At 38.3% G+C, this 18,170-nt stretch overlaps 1 long non-coding RNA gene across 3 annotated transcripts in view; it reads left to right on the top strand.

The window, feature by feature from the left end:
• The window catches only part of LOC121898638, a 105,564-nt gene that overhangs the window by 11,539 nt on the left and 75,855 nt on the right, over nt 1-18,170 (top strand). Inside the window, exon 1 of one of the 3 annotated variants that reach the window (XR_006096529.1) lies at nt 11,091-11,250. The exons of 1 other annotated variant lie outside the window; for it this stretch is intronic. This is a non-coding gene — a long non-coding RNA (uncharacterized LOC121898638). Of the gene's footprint in view, nt 1-11,090; nt 11,251-12,457; nt 14,313-18,170 lie in introns of those variants that run through there. One more of the 3 variants, XR_006096528.1, reaches the window with a different exon arrangement.

Genomic DNA, 18,170 nt, shown 5'->3' with positions numbered 1-18,170 from the left:
TCTGAAGGCTTTGGCACCTCAGGGTTTGCTGAGTAACATTTAAAAGGGACAAAACTCTGAAAAACAAAAAAAACTATTAGCTCTGGAGTGATATATAGTATTTATCAGAGTAATTTTCTTTTTAAATGTTATGTGAATTACCAAAGTTTGGAGCTATTTTCTGTAGTTCAAGTCAATAGCATTGACATTGAAAAAAAACCCAAACTCAACAGCAAAGTTTCAAGTGTAATGGCATGGTTACCGACAATAATCTGCAGGTCTTCATGTGAATATATATCGCAATTTTCTACCAAAGCCTGCAAACTGTCTATCAGACACTTTTTAAGCAAGGTGTCATGAGAAAGTGTGTCATTTGAATGGCGATGCTGTTGAGTTTTCAAAAATATAATTTTTTTCTTTTTGAGTACTGCAAGCCAGATGCCTTAATATTTGTGGTGAGTTATAGACAGGTTTTTTTTTAGTTAAAAAAAAAAGAATCAAATAACATTGAATTGAAATAACATTGAAATACTTTGATATTTTACCAAGTAACAGGAAAATTCCATTTCATTGTATTTTGGAGTATACTATCCATTTAAAAATGGAGAGTTATTTGAAAAAGTCTCCCTCTTCATGTAATACCTTCTCTTCTGCAGACCCACTGTACCGCAACCACACTGACCTTTTACTGCTTTATTCACTTTCTTGCAGAAATTGTTAACAAAAGTTCAGAAAACTGTTGATATACAGTAGTAGGTAGACAAGCTGCTGATTAGAGAAATACCTCTTTGGTTTACATGCTTGTAATTTAGAGCTTGAGAGGCTTGTCAGTTCTGAGTTGTATACCCCCCAGCTCTGTCCAACATGGCCTGGTAAACATGATTAAACACTTTGCCATGCCCTGCAATCAAACACAATTTTCACAAATTATGTCATAATTATGCATCTCTATTCATATACAGTTTGTTATTCTTTTCACCCATGCCTGAAAAAAGACAAATTATATGTGAAATCTCTAGCCGAGTAATTGTGCAGGAGTAATCAGATACTCAAGGTTGCGGGTAGATAACTCGTAGGTAATTTTGGGAATGACCTTGTTAAGGTAGTAGTGGATTTTTATGAATAGACTGTGTGTGTAACCTTGAGTAGCAGTGAGAGCATTTTCTCTTCAGAGAGACGTGAATACAACCCTTTGCTTCCTCAAAAACATATATTTGTGTCCTTGGAGCCTCCTACAAACATGAGTCAGAGCTGGATTTGTCACATTTATAGAAGATGTTAACAACACGAACATTCTCTCAATAAAACATGTTGTTTCTCTGACATGTAAATTAATAAAGGAATGTGGCTTTTAATGGGAATGTATATGCATCTTTACAGGAAATAACAAACATCCCGTGTTAACAAAATCCTATTGTGTAAATGGCAGCGCAAGTTTCAAGCCTTGACTGAGGTGTACACATTTCATAAGCAGTTACTCTACTTAACTGTGCCACATTTTCCTGTTCAGTGTCCTGTTTCAGGAAAGACAAAGAAATGAGAGGTGCTATTTTTCAAACTGCTTTCAACATCCACCCACGGCGGTAATTCTGGGAAATAGGAGACGGCTATTTCCAGCTAAACTAATGTTGTTGAAGGCCTCAGAAAGAGCAGCAACATGCCCTCAGACTGATTAAAAAAGACACAAGACCAAAGTGTGTTGGAAAATTTATAGGTGCCTTGCATCATAATTCAATCATATTTGTTTATTTCTTAGTAAAGGGAGTTATGGTCTGGGTAGAATCCATCAAGCCTCTCAAAGCGCTCCTCAGAGACACGCACACACACGTTATATATTAGGTGTCAGAGAGAGAGTGTGGAGGGTGCATGGGGTTTAAACAGAAATTCTGTTTACAGTAAGAGGCTGTGTTTTCTATAGGAGGAGCCCACGCTACCTGCCTTTCTCACGTGTTTACATTTGTACAGTGCAAGGGGAGTATGGAAGCAATTACAGGGCGGTCACATTTGGCTCCCGGCGGGAAAAAAAGTAAACCAGCAGTATTGTTAAATATGATTTAACTACCCTGAATCCCAAAGGTGGTGAGGGTGGAGGGCCATGCAGGCTGGGGAGCCCCAAAGCTAGATCCCATGGGTACGACAAGGTCTGTATGGCTGCCCTGCCACCTGCACCAGTGTGGGTTTGATCTGTATGGGTCTTTAAAAAACACTGTTTTTGGTTATTTGAGGCTGATAAGTTTTTGAGAAGTAAAAAATAAAATTTGCCCCATGATAATTATTGTTTAAACCTGCATTAATTGACCTTTTGCCACTTGGGGGCAGTACAACAAATAGTTCAATGTTTTTATATTATCACCTAATAAAGTTGATATGTTGATACATACAGTTGATACATGTTAGCAGACAGTGGCTAATATACACATCAAGCAGCCACAGAGCAACATTAGCATTTCAGAGATGTGTCTCTATAGCTGCTAAATGCTTCTCCAGCTAGTTGCTAACTTTGGCTGTCTACCATTTGGTGCTAGGCAGGTACCATACTGTAAAGTGGGTTTTTAGAGCTTTTTCTCTGAAAACAACTGCCAGGTGAGGGTAGGGAAAAAATTCAATTCACATAAAAATTGCAGTTCTATCTTCTATGATTCTGAGACAATTTACAGATTCCAAAAAAACATTTTTGAACGTTGTTAACAACATGTCGAAGGAACAGATTGTGAATAGCATGTACACACTAGAGTTATCTTTTAGTTGATCTTCAGCGTTTGGCTGCATTTTTTACTTAATGACTAATTGGCCTTGCAAGATGAATGTGAAGTATTTCCATAGTGTGTCTATAGACCTTTTCATTTGAAAAGACCTGCACCCGGTCAGTAAATAACACTTTCATTTCATTATTCTTATACAAGCACAAGACTGTAAAATGCTTCCAGATTGACTTTTTAAATATAGAAAATTGTGTATTCCCATTCATTTTATTTTGCTGTATTTGTTTGGTCAGACACTGACCTTCATCAAGACCATTTAGCTGAACTGCCTGTTATATAACATATTGAAATTGAGGATACGAGTGAGTGGTTTGACACACATTGTGCTGGAGTAAGAGCCTGAAACTAGGTCTATTTAATAAATGGAGAATTAGCTTTGAATTGAGAAGCGATTCTGAATCAAATAGTGACACCAAGAATTGGAATTAAATCGATTCCTAAAGACTCTCACCCCTGCTGCCTGCTACTGCTGAAAATAACACTAATGGGAGTGGTGAGAGCAAACCAACAGTAAAGTTGTGGTGGACAGTACAACCAAAACAAATAGCTGGAAGATGCTAATAAGCTCTGTAGAGCTGAGGGGATTTAGCTGCTTACTAAGGACTGGATAATGTTAGAAAAGAAGTAGTTTATGCAATGTGTTGCCTGACCACATCGGAATGAAAAAACATAATGTGAGGTGAAAAGCCGACTGTCATCGTTTAAATACGGAAATAACGGTGCACACTTTCAGACAGTCTCTTCTGGAAGGCATTCATTGTGTTGCACTGTTGTAAACATGAGAATTGACATATACAGTCGTTAAACTACTGAAAAAGGAGAGCTGGAGTGAGAAGTTGATACCCTGCTTACTTTCTCACCATTGCACACCTGGCCAATCACTGCATGAAGTGAGTGTGAATGTTGTATTGTAGGTTTCAGAATGTTATAGAAACTGTCTAACGTAGCCCACCTAATTCTGATGTTGTAAAGGTGCAGGGTGAGGGGTTTTGTGAAGCCATTCGACCATCCAACAAGCACTTCTGATGACATATGCTGGACACTTAAATGATTTTAAACTATTTCCTTCATTCATCAATCTTAAATCATATTAAATCTGTCATAACTTTAAAATGGACCATACACATAAAATTGAACAATTTCCATACAAACAAATTCCAAAAATGCTAAGTAGTGAGTGTTTTACAAATTGTCATGGTGGATCAGATCCAGACCATGAGATGTTACACCTCTTCATTAAAAATTGAATTTAAAAAGGATAACAACTACAAATATATATTGAATGGTATCATTTGTACTTAAAGTATGCACAATCTGATTAAAATGTTGTTCATGTTTAGGGCTTCTCAAAAGCAGTGGTGGAAAGTAAATAAGTACATTTAATCAAGTACTGTACTTCCACTCCACAACATTTCAGATGGAAATATTGTACTTTCTACTCCACTACATTTATTTGACAGCTTTAGTTACTTTTCAGATGAAGATTTGAAACAATGGACAATATAACAAGCTTTTAAAATACAACACATTGTTAAAGATGAAACCAGTGGTTTCCAACCTTTTTGGCTTTTGACGTCTTACAAAAAGCAGTGTGTAGTCGGGGTCACATTTCACATGTCTATGAGTTGTTAACAGCTCCACCAAATAGTGATTTTTCCCTCTAAACTTCTCACATGGTTTTATCTCAGATAATTTTCAAATGATCCAATATTTCACCAAAAATCAAAGATTAGAGAAAAAGTCCAAAAACCGAAAACAGACTTGTGTATGCGTCAGTATTAATAATCTAATGATGTCATAAATAATAATATATCAGTAAGAGGGACCAAACCACTACTTTTACTGCAATACTTTAACTATATCAAGCTGATAATACTTATATACTTTTACTTATAATGGAGTATTTTTAAATTGCTTCTTTACATTGGTATTTTGGATCTGCATACTTGTTCCACCACTGCACAAATGCAACTTTTCTATGGGAAGTCTTTATCCCCGGTCAGTCCTGTTACAAATTCATCAGATTCATCATATCAGAGGTGAGGTGACCATCCTGTATATGATGTTTAGTAAAAGGTTTCCTGCTGAGTGCAGCTATACTGAAAGATGTGACAGGTCCTGAGCAGAAGCGTGATACGGGGCTGATGGAGAGAGATGTATTTATTTATTCTTTTTTCTTTTTTCTGGCTGTTTCTCCTTGCATACTGGCATTGGGCCAAGCACCACAGACAATGTTTATTTTGTCATGAGGCGTGTGAGAGGTGCATGTGAGCTGGAATGAATGTTCTTTCTCCTCTGCTGCTGCTCCAACCCTCCATCCCCCAGTCCTTCAGTCAGCATGACTTATGCCTGACGGCTCAGGAAGGCTGCTTTTGATTTGTTAGTTCGATATCTTCATTTGTTATTTTGTCCCAAGAACATTTTTCATGATTAACTGTATTATGCTTTGCGTTTATATTTTATTCTGTTAGCAAACATCAAGGGAAAGATCTAGATTATAAACAGCATCCATTAATCCTGCATTCACTCCTTCTTAAACGCTATAAACACATAAAATAGCTAACTGCAAGTAACGTAACATTACAGTACAACAACAGTCCTTGATAACATCACCTTCAAGTTAGCCTCCCTTTTTATAAAAGTCGCAGTACTAGCATGCCTGTTGTCATGGTTTGTTCCAGCTGTTTTGTTGCCACTCCTTGTCTTATTTTCAGAAGTACTGTAAATGAATTTATTACGTACACTTTTTTCCCTCCAAAAACTGGTGATGTTAGCTAACTATTACTACCAAAGACATAATGTTACTGAAATGCAAGATGCTGCTTATTAGGTCAAGCAGCTATATTTTGCATATATATATGCCCATTCGACCATCTTTGACATTGATGAATAAGTAGATAAGTAAATACATTTTGTTATTTAGTTTTAGCCTAGTTTTCATTCTGATAATGTTGTCAATTAATATAGTTCCTAAAAGTTTTCATTGGTGAAATGAACATAACAACTTCTAGAGGTAATTGTGACGTGACTTAATTTTGGTTCATTGTCCACCACTGAGTTTTTATTTAATATACAGTATATTAAACGGCATCATATCAGAGGTGGATGACACTGACTTAACCAGATATGAATTTTAATAAAATGCAAATATAAACCTGAAGTTTCAGCAAGCCAATTTAAAGTCTGACTGTTTCAAAGACAGAAGTGGAGGTGTGAGGTTTGTTTCCTATTACAAAAGAGGCTGGAAGCATTTATCTGGCCGTTCCGTGTCATATTTTGCTTCTTGTTAATCATGCTTTTTTGCCTGTAGTTTCTTGAGAGTTTCATGTGTGAGCCTGCCTGGCCAGACAGATGATTGACAGCTGGTAATGAATTGTGGAGAAATGTGAGAGACCAGCGCAGCAAGAGGAAGTGCAATGAGGGAAGATAGGCGAATGAGAGTGCAGTAAATTAAAGCAGAGCTAGAGAGGGGGGATAAGTAGACTATCCCCAAGACTACTTTATTTCATGGTGTAAAAATGACTGCTTCTCACCACAAACTATTGCCCTGTGTGACAGGTAATTATTTTGGCGGCCAGCAGACCTCCCCAAAGCCTCACCGCCAACCCGATATCTGCACCTCTCTCAGGGGGCCATCTGTGCTGTGCTACCCCAGATAAGTGAGAGGAATGTGGGGCAGTCATGCTGCGATGTGAGGGGCTTGCCTGCAGCTTAGATCCTGGAGGCTGGGGCTCCACCCGGACTTTGTTCATAATGACAGAATGGAGGGAGAAGGGTTTAGGAGGGCGTGGCAGACAGCAGGAGGTTTTTTGGAGAGGTTGGATGCAGGTGGTGGGTGAGTGTGTGTGAATGGTGGGGGGTTGTTGATTCAACACACAGCCTCACAAAATGTGTGAAATAAGCACCAGCTCTGAAATGCAGATTTATTTTTGTGTTTTGTTTTGTGTTTTCCCTCCACATAATTATTATGTGACAATGGCATTAAGAGGACAGAATTTTCACCAGTTGACACATTAAAACCATTTACATTTATGTTAAGGTAACTTAGTTTAGGAGAATAATCATAAGAGATGATTTTGTCATTTTTAAGAAAGAAAATCTTTAATAAATTTTAGATTTCACTCTCAGTAGCCCCCTTTTCAGACACGCTATGTAATCTGTAAGTGATAAGAGTCATTTCTCTAAATCTGTCTATTTAGGGCCTGATGACACTCCTGTAATATTTCGTACATAGGATGTTATGTTGTAGGCATGCAGCATGCAAACCAATCCAAAAAATTTACAGTTATTGAAGTAGCAAATTGGAAACTTGCAAGCTACATCAGATACACTAGTTTGGTTAAAATGACAGGAAATTGTTTAAGTACCCGAACCACATATAGTTACACATAAAATGGAAGAAAATAGACTTGAAACGTAGAAATAAGCTTCAGGTCCCGGTTATGTACACGCTCAAGCTGTTATGTAGGCCGTCTGGACAGCTGTATTGATTAAAATACGAGCGTATCTGTTCCATCAGACGCACATGAGATGGACGACAGAAAAAACCTGGCTGACACGCCTCCTGTTTAGACAAGTCTTTAGCTGTGCACAACTTTACACACACAAACTCACTTGCTGTGTTCAGACATACTTCATCACCTGCAGCCGGCCTCTGTGCTTTTATCTCACAGTATTGATTGTTAGACACAGCTAGAAGCAGGTCAACACTGCATGGAATCAGCACTCAATGGCCACCTCAGTGGTTTTTCATGCTAATTATTGCAGCAGTGCTTTAGTTACCTTGCAACAAGACAACAGTGGGTCTGTTTTTGAAGAACAACATAGAACTGGGCTGTATTTTAAAGGCGTGATATGGAAGAATAGTAGCAAGGAAGACATTCAAAATAAATTAAATGTAGGAATATGTATGAATCTGTTAGACACACAGAGAAATGACAACTTCATTTGCAAGTAAAATGTGTGAGAATTCTTTGTGAGCTATATTAGATCTTTATAATCCTCATTAGTCTGAAGAACATGCAGGCTTCAGTCATTAATCTGTTGCTTCAGTTTAAACACGATCTACATTAACATAGTACATTTAACAGACACTCTTATCCAGAGTGACTTACAATACTCCTCATTACTCATGATTTGGCCTAAACTATCATTTTTAATACAGATAAATATTTGACTTGTCTAAAACAATTGTATAGCACTCAGTTGATGTCCAGTGCGATATTCAGAGACAATGCAGGAAGGAGAATTAGGGTTAACCCAAATCCCAACACCACAAACCAGATTCTGCGTCCTGTCCCAGAGCAAAAATTAATGTTGGCTCTATTTTAATAAATAACTATAACCACAAAACGTTCTCTAACGTCAACCAAGCAGTTTTAGTTGCCCAACATTACCCTTATGTTCCATTGTAACTTTTGGCAGTGATGTTTAAAAAAGGGTTTTTGCAAAATTGTCAGTATCAGCGCATTCTTTGGTAAATACGTTGTTTCTCTGATCATCCTAGTGAGTAACTGACCATAAGTCAAGAGTTATTGGAGTCAATAAACATGTACTCCAACAACCAACAGACATCAGCTTATTTTCTAGAACAGATCTGCAATTTAAATAGTACAGTCATACTTTACATACTTAGGACAAACGCTCAAATGCTACTTACTGCCGGTTTGTATGAAGTTGTGTTTAAGCAAAACAGTGGTTTGGGATTTTATAGCATATACTGTGATAGTACAATAACTGGCATTTGCATGTGTGATGTCCTTACTGTTGTTCAACCTGCGTCTGTTTCTGTGCATCAGAAGTCGTGTATTAATACAAATGACATAACTGATGTGCAAAGTCAAACAACAGAAATGATCAACAAAGTCAAACAAGAGAAACAAGTCAAAATCAAACACAGGCCATGTACAAAGTCAAGACAATGTACTGCAAGAGGGAAATGTGTAAACAAAGATGAAATGTGACAGTGATATATGCTATTTTGAAATGAAATAGTGTAGGAGCCAGACAAACAGAACCACCATGGGTAAAACAAAGTGCTTCCTGTCAGTCCAGTCACTGTTTGAAGATATTGAATCCTAATCTGCATTTGAAGATGGCGAGGGATTCTGCAGTCCTGCTGAGGTTCCACCTCATGGGTGCAAAAACAGAATAACCTTGATGCATGCTAGCTATCTCATTAGCCCAAATAGCGTCTCCTTATTTGCAAATTAAGTTTATTTTTAGCCCATAAGTAGGAAGTTGCAAATTCAGTATTAAGAAATTGAGGAATTGGAATGAGTAATAAGTTTTCAGCTACATCTTTAAACATGCAAAAAAAAAAAGGTTCAATCGGTGCTGTGAATGTGCTGAATACACGGTTTCCCCTTTCAAAAAAGGCACATTTCAGATACCAGGTTTTCACAGAGCCGTGCCTCTATAACAGGAATAATTCTACTAATTAGTGTTTCTAATTATGAAGATGAGACGTCCATCAAAAGAAAAGAGCTGCGGTGTCCCCAGCATGCACCAGTGACACTGATGTTCTGTCAACAAACGTCTGCACTGGACCATCACACTTCTCTTTTTAGTCTGTACTTTCCTGCATTTCATTAACCATTTATGGATACTTTTAGGAGCTAATTGGTTGGGATGTGAGGCCTGTTGAGACAGAAAAGACAAATAAATGAGGTTCACGTGTGATGGACAGCGAGTTTTTTTGCACTTTTGTGTGTACATAACCATGTGTATGCCTCACAGTTTTTAAAACCCCAAGTCACTATACAGCTGGTCAATTCAGGCTCTTGCTGCCTTAATGAAACACCATTTGTTAAACTGTGATTTACAGCTTTAATTACCTATTAAGCAAGAAAGTAATGGATTAGTTTAATGGTCATTTAGAGACAAGAAGGGACTGCTAGTTTTTAAAATGAATGTTCCACACGAGAAATGTTTGACGGTTCTCTTTTTAGGGGTTCTGTGACAAATAATTGTGTCTCTGTATCAGTTCTTCTGATGTGAGCTTCCTCATTATGTTCTTAAACGTACCTACTGAAGTATTTTCTACTACAATACAAAAACCTTTTTTGTTATGAGTCTATAGCAAAGATGAAAGTGAAACACAGGATCGTGGTGGAACTATAAAACTCAATAAAGGTTCTTTTTTTTTTTACCTCCAGTGTCTTTATGATTGACAGAGTGCCTCAACCAAACAAACACCTTTTCTTTTAGTGTGAGTCAGTGTAGCCAGACAGGTGTTCTTACACCAACTTGCTACTATGCATCGCACGTCAGTCAGCTGGCCACCAGGTCATCCAACCAGCCAGTCAGTGTTTCATCTGCTCAGCCAATAAGTTCATGATTCAGCCAGTCAGTCAGCATGGCAGACAGCAGCAGAGGAAAGCATAAATAATACATACTGTACAAGTGAAGGCTTTAGAAGTATCGAGCTCTTCAGTTCCTCTGGGCACCAGATAACTCATTTTCTCTCTCGCTCTTTCTCAATTTTTCTTCTTTGAGACAACTTAGTCTCCCCGCAGTATCATCTCTGCTGCACGTCTTAGTCTGTCTCTCTGTCTCCCTCAGACCATCCAACTTTCCTGTTTGTCCCGGGTTTCTCCCGTATTTTCACCCCCTCTCCTGCCATGCTCCCGTTTCATAATTTTGCTTGTAAATCTCCCGTATTTCCCGTTTTTATTTTAACAGTTAGACACAGCGCTGTAGTGGAGAATAAACGCCATTTACCCACCTTTCATATTCTGAAATGGCATTTATACAAACTTTCACTTTACAGCTGTCAGTTCAGACTGGCTTCCTACTGCACCTTCTGTTGTAGCTTCCAGGAGTGCTCGCTTTGTTTTCTGTTTGAACATTGTGTCTTCATATGAGACACGGAGACAGCTGTTACTGTTAAAACGGAGCGACCAACAAACCACCGCCCACTCCTGCTACGCAGGTGTTAAAACAAATGAACCCCCCGTGCTGAAGCTAGCAGGCAGACTGGAGCCACTTTCATGAGACAGACGAATGAATCAGAGTTCAGAGGATGAAATGTGACTTTAACTGAAATGTGAGGCATCAAATAATTATCTGTTAGACAAAATACAAGTAAGTAAGTAGCTAGAAAAGATAAGTTTTTTAAATTGGCATTAGTGTTGTTTTCTGCTGTACATTACAGTAATGTTAATGAAGTTTAATAGTTTGGATAGCTTGACTGCTGATGCATTCCCACTGTGTCGTTTTTTCCACCGTTACTGTAATTAACACCATACAAGTTAAAGCTCTGCTTCATGCTCTGTGAGATTTTTAAAAGGCTTTTTATATATTTTCAGAGTGAGTGAAGGAATCAGGAGAGAGGAGACAGAGGTGAGGAAGAATTGCAGGATGTAATAGTGTTGAAAGAAAAGAAGATAGTAAACAAGACGCAACTGATTCAAGATTGAAAGAAAGAGTTCAAGGAGTGAAGAGAAACACATAGAAGCAGCCCAGGCGGTGATTGAGAGACATGAACAAATTCAAAGCAAGAAAACTGGTAAGGAACTTACATCTGTCTCTATATGAATTACTGTTCTGTAAATATTTTTACAGGCACAATCTGTTTGCAAATCCTAACGTACACTGAAGGACATCCTCACTAACAGAAGTAGAAGCACAAGATTGAAACCTGCTATAAAAGCATTTACAGGTCTTTGAATATATACGAACACTACACAACAACTCTATTAACATGTTTTCTTAACCTGTTAAAAGGTTTTTGACCTCAGTAACTCTATTTTAACAAAATAAGTGAGAAACCAGCAAAAACAAAACAAAAAATCTTTTTTCTCATTCCTGATAAAAGGCATGTTAGGAAACAACCATGCGTTTTGCAAGGTGCGTAGGGTGGACTTTAGTGTTGGTCATGGTGGGAAAAATGATGTTAGCCAGAAAGCTAGGTCTGTTAAACATAAGTGCACCTAAGAAGCCGCAAAGAACACATCAACTGTCTGTTTGATTACAGCAGGGCAGGCAGTGAAGGCATCTCTGGAGCTGAGAGAGGAAACCCTTTATAATGTAAAAATCATGGTCAGGTGGAGTCCAGGAAAATCTCTCTTATTTTCCAAACCCATTGCTGAAAGGTATGGTCTCCTTATTCTGCAGCTTAGATACAGTATCTTTGCTAAATCATGTTAATTTAGCCAGAAACACAACTTTTTTTACATCAATTCACAAGTATTTTATATGTATCATAGCTTTTACATTCCACATCATATAGTGAAAACAGCCATTTTCCACTTGAAGTTCATTGGGTTCATTGAGTCATGTTACTCCATTTTCTCCCCGGCTGCCATCTCTATTTATTTTACCGCCTTCAGTGGAAAACGTCCTCTCTTGTCTGTGCGCCTGTTCCATACACACACACTTCCTCTCGGCTTCCTCTCTCTGCTGAGCCGTTAAAAAACACTGACTGTGCTGCTCTATATGTGCCCCAGCAGAAGGTGCGGTATACTGTGGCGACTATAGCGACTTATGAGTTATAGCCCTGCGAGAGAGCCTGGAGCTGGAACACACTCAAAGGAAAAGGAGGGGGGGGTGTCTTCCGTCGGTGGTGTACTAGAGGAGGTGACATTGCACTATGTGTGAGTTTCTGTGGAGGTACAGAGTGTAACATAACCCTGTAGACCTCAATGCTTATGTCCTCCTGTTTCCCATGTCCTATAAGGCAGATTGATTGATAAATGTTAACGAACAGGTGAAAACATCTTCCAGTAACATCAATTTTATTTTTTACCAGACAAAGTGATACGACTACATTGCCATGCATACCTCCTACCTTCATCATGTAAAACTGACCTTAGTTGTGTGATATGACAGCAAACATTTGATGCTGACCAGCGTAACATGTTAGCTTCACAAAAGAAACATCAAAACTGAAATTCAACCATAAAATACTACAGTATAGCAAGATATGGCGTCATTTTGTGTACGCACAACTTGTGTATCTCATAGTTTAAACCAAAATGGTTTTAATATCAAATCATAGACACAGAGAGTAGCACAACGGCTATCATAAGATACAGTGTTGTATTTTAACACTGTTTAGCCTGTATATTAGCTTGATATCTATTTTTGATGGCTGGCAAAAAGTTGCAAAAAGCAGCAGCAAAAGGAGGAGGAGAGCACTGTTTGACCTAACCAAGTGGTTTTTGTGCCTAAACCTAACCAACAAGATGCAAAAAGGTTAAAAATGTAGCACTAAATTGCCATATCACCTGCATACAAAATCAGACTTTGGCGTATGCCCTGCATGCACATTTGAAAGTGTAAAAGTCGTTATATTTGTATGCATTGTGAGACCAGGTTTATGGTTTAGCTGTAGAGTTGGGTGATATTTTTCTGTGGGTTTCGACAGTTTAACATTTAGGTAATACAAAAACTAAAATATGTAACTTAAAAAGCAAAAAGTGAAGTGAGGGACAAGACAAGATGTGTGAAATTTGAAAGACACCTTTGTTACATGGATTTACATTTATGATGAATGAAAATTTACTGAAAGAAATTTACTACTACTTATTTGTATGCATCTATATTGCTATGCAGGGAATTGTATGGTATTCTTCACATTGTTTTAGATGTGACTCCTTTTTACGAGTCCTCCTGTCATTGTTTGTCAAATAGTTGCTGGATATCATCTGCATAATACTTATTGTACACACAAGTAAAATGTGATGTAACTGGGTGGTAAAGCAGAGGAGTACTGAAACCCACAACTGAACACTGTCTTCTCTCTCCTCCTGCTGTTCTTAATGCAATTACCAACCAGGACTGGAGTGGACCGCACTGGACAGCATTCAGGATGAGGCAGGAAAAGAAAAACACAGTTGTGGCGAAAAGTCGAAAGAATAATGAAAGCACAAAATTAATTATCATCTCGCCAAGGGCATTCGCAACCCTCGCTTTAAAAGACAGAAAGAAAGAAACTTTGTTGCTGAATTACTGTGCAAAAATTTGGAAAATGAATGACACACACACACACACACACAAAAAGACAGGGAGAGGGAGAGAGTGTCGGACAAAAGGTGAGCACGGTTTGCCGATCTTACCCCTTTCCATTCATCTATCCCTCCCTTTATCACCCCCTCCGTCGTCCCCTCTGTCCGCGCTGTCATTCTCTCTGTCCCCTCTGTGCTCCTGCCTTTTGTCTGGGTCCGCCAGACTCTGGCCGGACCCAGACAAAAGAATGCTGCCTGTCATGGAGAAAGAGCAAAGGTCTTGGCGATCCGGAGAGGTGGGGTGGGGGTTGGAGGGGTGGCTGGGTGTCAGGGTTGGAAAGGCATTGTCAAAGCTGTGGGTATCTATTGTTGTCTCGCTCCTGATCCTTTGCCTACCTTGCCCATCTCCTCTTGTCTCCGTTTTCTTTCTCGTCCTCTGTCCAGTTTGTCCGTGGACCTCTGTCTTTCTTAGGAGCGAGCGGAAGTGTAGAGAAAGGAAAATGCGACAGATGTCTGGCATGAGGCTGTTTGCACTTTTATCGACGTGGCTGCTTTAAGCTCGATGGCGTTCCGGGCTGTCCGCTCCCTTCCTCTTGTGGTGTTGGTAGTTCGTACCCCAGGGGTAGGTACTGGTGCCTCCAGTAAGGACACAAAGTTAGGGGCAGTTAAGTGTTGTTGACCCAGTCGCTTCCTACACCCTTGTACACCTTTTCATCCACCAGCAGGTACATCAAGACATAAAGACAAAGTCTTTCTAGTGTGTGTCTCTTTGATTCTGAGTGATGTAATATTGTGCCATTCAATGTTTCCAGTAGTGGAAAGTTACTAACTACATTTTTGAGGTACTTGTGCTTTACTTGACTATTTGAATTATACTTTCAGAGGGTAATATTTTTTACTTCACTATATTTAAATATTTAATTAACAGCTGTAGTTACTTTTCAGATTAAGATTTAATGTAAAAGAAAAAACAAACCAAAAATCAAAAGATAAGCTTATAAAATGCAGTGCATTGTTAAAGATTAAACCAGTTGTTTCCAACCTTTTAGGCTTGTGACCCCTGACAAAAAAAAAGAAGTGTCTTGTTGGGGCCCCTCATCTTGTTTCAGATGTCTATAACGGTTCTGCCAAAGAGACATTTCCTGTCTGAACTTCTGAGATGTTTCCATTTAAACTATTGAAGTCCAAAAAATGTCAAATTATCCAGTTCAAAAAAAACAACCATTAGGAAAAAGTCTGAAAACTGAATACAAATTTGTGTAGAAGAACTTTGTCTTTTTGTGTTTCTAACCCCATTAATCATCTCACCACTCCTATGTAGTTAAAACTACCTCAACCAGCTGCAACAGTAAAATGCTACTCATGTATTGGTACATTAATATTAACAATCTAATATTGTAATACATAATAATTTATCACTTACAGGGAAGATTTTTCTGCATGACGAGTACTTTACTTAAGAAGTATTCTGAATGCAGGACTTCCACCTGGCAGAACCTCACACACTTGAAAAATTCTGGCAACTAAATTATAAAATTTACTTACACTGAAAGTATTTTTTTTAAATCACATTTTATTTTAGTATTTACGTATGTTGTGTTAATGTAGATATTTTATAAATTGAACTTTATATCCTCACATTATATCACAGTGGCAGGAATGTCATTTTTTGTGAATACAAAATTCTTTTGATTTTAATCAATTAATAGATGGGTTAATATAGTTTTTTTTGTCTAAAACTGTCTAATTTATTCATAAAAATATCAGAATCAGCCTAAAAAAACCCAACACACGTAATACGGATGTAATCATAGAATGTAAAGTCACTCATGTCATTAAACCTCACAAATGTCCAGAAATATAACTGAGGACAGGATCTATGTATGGTTGTTTTTTAGTGCAGGTACGAAGAAAATACGAATCCAAAGCTGATACATGTCCCTAAAAATGAACCCTGGAGAAATCCTTTACTATGACAAGGTTGCAGTAACATGACCTCCCGCTGTCAATGTACATTTGTGCAACAGTCTTTTGATTTGAAAAGTTTTGGGAAATCCTGGTCAAATGTCAGTCAGTCTGTTGTCAAATGACAGTCAGCTGTCAGGGACAAAAGTTCAAGCCGTGACTCAGCCTCTCTGTGATTTGACTGGAGACTTCAAACCAGACTTGACAACTCGTGTCAAACTGTAGTTGATCTATTATCTGTTTGAATGATTAGAAAAATATTGAAGCTGAAGCCACACATTAACGGTGTTGAGAAACAAAACGTATGCTGTGTCATGATCGGGATGCAACACATGGAGTAGAGGCCAGAGGTTTCACATTTTAATCTAGTTAAAGATTCTCACATCCCTAAACTTTTGTCTAGTGTTGTTCCTTCTGCATATTTTGCTCTTTTGCGACGAGTGTTGCTATGCAGCAGTCTGAGGACAAATTGATTATTCAGTCCGGAGCCCAGACAGCCAATTGTCTCCTGGACTGCTTTGATTCGCTGAAATGTCATTCTGACTGATGCCAGCGCTGATAATTTCCTCAATGGCACATAAACACTAAATATTTACTGAGTCTGAATAGTCACCGGCAAATCTGATTCAAATGGTAATATTTGTATCAAAGTGGTCTGGAAAATAACTGCCCGGCACATTGTGGCATACAAATGGAAAGACCTTTTCTCTCAGTGTAGTAGGTTTTTAATCTCATATGGATGAGTTTGGGGAGGAAATCTGTTTTCTGTGCTTTAAACTGACAGGACAGTGAATCTGGGTGATACTGGTTTGAAGAGCCACTATGATTACTTTCTTTATATTCTGTATTGTTACAAAGTTCTCATTATCATCATCAGTGTGAGCATTTTCAGAACAAAGCAGTTACTGCGTATCACAGGTGCCAAATTGTGTATTTGCACTGAATTTATTTTGTTTAATTATTTAAGATCTGAAGATTTTCAGTGGTGAGCGGCAGTCAGCAGTGTGCCGTGTGTGCTGTCAGTGTGTGTGTACTGCAGTTTCTCTGTTGCACCAGCAGATGGGGAAAGGAAACGTCTTTTATGGGATGAATGGAAGTGCAGCAGCGTAGTGGGAGATGATTGCAGGACTCACAGTCTCTGCTGTGACCGTTCGCCAGTTTGCTGTTTTTTTTGTTGAGATAAAACTTTTCTCTGTTTTGTTGAAAGGGAAACCCGAAGTTATTTGAATCTTTAAAAAGGTTCCAGTGCTTTTTATTTAGCAGTTTTTTGTAATTTATCTGCTGTTGTAGATATTGCTTTAGGTTTGCAACTAAAGAAAAAGTCAAATGAACAATGTATAATTTTCCTTTGTTGCAAGCAGTAAAATACTTCAATCACTGTTTTATCAAATATGATGATAAATCCCATGTTAGATACAGTTTCTTTACATTTTTTAAAAGTAAAGAAATCTTTTCTTGTTGAAATTTACATGTTTGCATTTGCTTAAAATGCAAATAGAAAAGTAATTATTTAAAATCTTTAAAACTTAGTTGAAATTGTAATAACCAAATAAAATCAAATTACAACAATTTGAAATAGTTTGTCAGTTTCTTTTCTTATCAATTAAAAAGTTGACTTTCAAATAAGTTTGAAGATAAAGAGCTACATTTTGTTGGTATGAAATAGACTTAATATGACTAAAAACTAATATTGTGATTTTAATATATTTAGTATTTCTTCAATAAAACTGAAGTTGAGTCTATTCTTTACTAGTTGTTAAAATGAGTTATTATTTTAGTATTATTAATTATAAATTGATTGAAATCTTGCTCTAATGCTCAGGTTATATACAGGAGAATTAAAAAAAACCCACTTTCTAGACAGTTTTAGTGATGGAGGTCTTTTTATCAATACTTTTGAAAAACATCAGAGAAGACATCATGTTCCACTTGATCAGATTTATCAATCCTTCTTCTACATGTTGAAAAGTTTGGAAATGACATGCATTATTCATGCAGGTCAAATTGCACCCGGAGTGATACAACACTTTCAAATTCAAGCTTTAATGCTGCTGAAGACGCAGCACACGGCTCTCTGTCGTTGTAGATAGATGAAGTATAAGGTTGGGAGATGATGGCGGGGAGTGTGTGTATGTGTGTGTGTGTGTGTGTGTGTGTAGGGGGGGGGGTTTGGAATCAAGTTACTCTGGTGCTTAAGAAATGCGCTATACAGCGACAGGATAAGCGACACACACACACACTCGCTCGCTCACTCATACACACACTCCCTCCCTGCAAGGAGTGTCTCCGGGAGATGATTTCCTTCCCTGTGCGTCGTCCCCCTCGCGCCCCCCCACCCCTCCTCTCTGCTACGCAGTGTAAACACAGTGTTCCAGAGGAATGTTGGACTCCCTGACCTCCACTGCAGTTCACTCAGTTCAGCCTGGCCGCGCTGTGCTCCGGCATCAGCAGCAGCAGCAGCGGCCCCCACCTCCCCTCCCCACCTCCCCCCACTGCCTCCCCCTCCAAAGCCCCC

The sequence above is a fragment of the Thunnus maccoyii genome, chromosome 6 (genome assembly GCF_910596095.1).
Source record: "Thunnus maccoyii chromosome 6, fThuMac1.1, whole genome shotgun sequence".
NCBI lineage: Eukaryota > Metazoa > Chordata > Actinopteri > Scombriformes > Scombridae > Thunnus > Thunnus maccoyii.
This window is presented reverse-complemented; position numbering and strand designations above follow the sequence as displayed.